This window comes from Microtus oregoni, unplaced genomic scaffold (assembly GCF_018167655.1).
Source record: "Microtus oregoni isolate MIOR12 unplaced genomic scaffold, Mior012 000002F_ref0000024, whole genome shotgun sequence".
Taxonomy (NCBI): domain Eukaryota; kingdom Metazoa; phylum Chordata; class Mammalia; order Rodentia; family Cricetidae; genus Microtus; species Microtus oregoni.
The window spans coordinates 43,927,351-43,929,817 of NW_024543061.1; the positions used below are offsets into that span (position 1 = coordinate 43,927,351).

Sequence of the window (2,467 nt, forward strand, 5' to 3'; positions counted from 1 at the left end):
TTGTGTCAATGACTGTCTTACTAGATGACTTTAAGACAACAGACAAAGTAAAATATTAGGGAGATTAAGTTGGGAGAGATTACATAGAGCTCACCAACATAAATATTACTCTAATGGGAAGGTGTGCAAACTCTAGAAAGTGATACAAGGTTTAGAGATTTCTTTGTTGATTTTTAATTTGGATGACTTAGGTACAGATTAGATTCAGGTGTTGAAATATCTCATTATCATTGTTAAATATTACCCCAATGTGTTTTCCATTTTCTTTCTCTTGTTTTCTATGTGTTGTCTGTGGATGTATTTGTCAATAAAGTATGTTCTTGAACATAAAAGAAAGTCTAAAGTATTTTCTAATGCATCCAGCCAACCTGTGTCTTTGAGTGGAGGACTGAGACCATTTGTGTTAGGGTTGTTATTGAGAGATGCTTACTGAGTTCTAAAATTTTTGTTGGTTATTTTTTGAGATGGTTGTAGTAAGTTTTTTATTTTTAATATTTATTTTTTATCTTTCTTCTCTATCAGTTTCAGGTGTTCTGTGGTTTAATTGTTGTAAGACATACATTGGGGTGACATCTGTTGGGGTCTAGCTTGGAAGAAATTCACATGTTCCAGGGTAGTAGCATGAAGACTAGAATTATTAAGCAAAAAGAACAGAGATTGAGAAAAATAAAAGGCAGAAATAAAGCACAGCACCAGGAGGGATAGTCAGTGAATATTGAACCATCTGCATTTACTCTTCCACACAAGCATATACTTCTCTCCAAAAGGGGAGATGGGAGGCAAGAGACTCCATTAAGATGATATCAGGAATAGACTTGAATTTTATGACCTTTGGTCCAGGTGGAGCAGATCCACCCCATATCCAAAATACTAATTAACCACACCCTAGGTAAGTATCTCTTGTTTTTAGACTCACCCATTGTCAACAACTTTGAAAGAGCAAAAATAAGCTCAAACTCTCTGACCTTTAGTCAAGGTGGAAGAGGCTTACATCTTTGGGCCCCTATATTTAATGATTTGAATATATTAGATTCCTCCCTGCCTTTTGTTCAGCTAGTTCTCTGATTGAATTTTATCACTTTGCTTTGTGATTGAGACTTCCTTTTTTTGAGTGTGATAGTTATTGATGATAGGTCTGATACTATTTTGATATTTCTACCTTTGCAGGTGAATTGGAATTTTGACCTTACAGATTTTACTATTAATTGCTTTATGATTTGACATCTTTACCATAATGTATTATAGAGAGAGTCTTGTGTATTTATAATTATTTGAGGTTCTAAATGATTCTTAAGTGTGAGTTTCTATTTTTTTCCTTTAAATTTAGGAAAATTTATGAGGTAATTTTATTGAATAAAATGTCTATGTCTCTAGTATTTATTCCAATTTCCTTTCACATCCCACACATTGTTAGGCTGGTTATCTTAGTCATTTTCCAAGTTCTTGGCTGTTGTAATTTTATCTTATTTTTGTTTTCTACATTGGTTTTGGATATAGTAATTCATCAGCTATGTCCTCCATCTCAAATATCCTTTTGCTCTGATTAATAGACTTTATCTCTGCATTGGAATGGCAGGTTTGAATTTTGATGTGGAGAATTCTGAGACATAGAAACCTTTCACAATCTTTCTTACTTTCGGCATAGAAAGACACTGAAATGAAGGCCTTCAAACATACTTTTTCTTTTCTCTAAACACTTTGCAGCTTATGGTGTCTGTAATATATAGTTTTGCATATAAAAAGTAAAATATTAGAATCTAGGAATAAAAATGCTTGCTTCGACAGCACATATATTGTATTTTCAATGACCCAGAGAAGAATAGCAGGACTCCTGTACAGAGACAACAATTATGCTTGTGAAACATTCATTATTTTTATTATAGTTCCTGGCAAGTAAATTTTATCCAAAAGGCTATAAAACAATTTTTGAGAAATACAAAAAAAATGAATGATGTATTAGAGTTTTGTAAGTTCACCAAGATTTATAATCCTGAATTTTATATTGCTTCTGGAATTAGACTCAGAAAATTATCTGTGTTAAATTATACTCTTTTTGCATCTCTTGTGACTTCAAGCTACACAAAGTATCTCGGAAATACAATGTTGATCACCAAAGGTGGAGTGGAGAGATCGATTCAGAGCTTTTATCAGGGGTTATCAGAGGACATATAACATGGTACTCAACAATATTAACAAGCACTAAATAATAAATAACATGGTATTTCTTGTTGTGAAATTAAGTTTTTAAAATGCCACAAAAGCTATATCTTGCAAGAAATAAGCATACATACTTTTTGATGATTTCTGAATTAAAGTTCCTTGTGATTAAGGGATTTACAATTAGATTGACAGTAATTCACCACTTCCATCTTAGAAATTGAAGTCTGTGTAAGCTAGGTGATGTACTTGTGAAGTAAGGATGTCTTAGAAAATGAGGAATTAGGAACTAATGATATATTCAAGAAGA

General features: G+C 32.4%; 1 non-coding gene across 1 annotated transcript; it reads left to right on the forward strand.

Moving 5' to 3' along the window:
• The first annotated feature begins 1,769 nt into the window (after positions 1 to 1,769).
• LOC121443885 lies at positions 1,770 to 1,876 on the forward strand. Its single transcript, XR_005973720.1, has one exon. It is a non-coding gene; the product is annotated as a U6 spliceosomal RNA (small nuclear RNA).
• Positions 1,877 to 2,467: the final 591 nt, after the last annotated feature.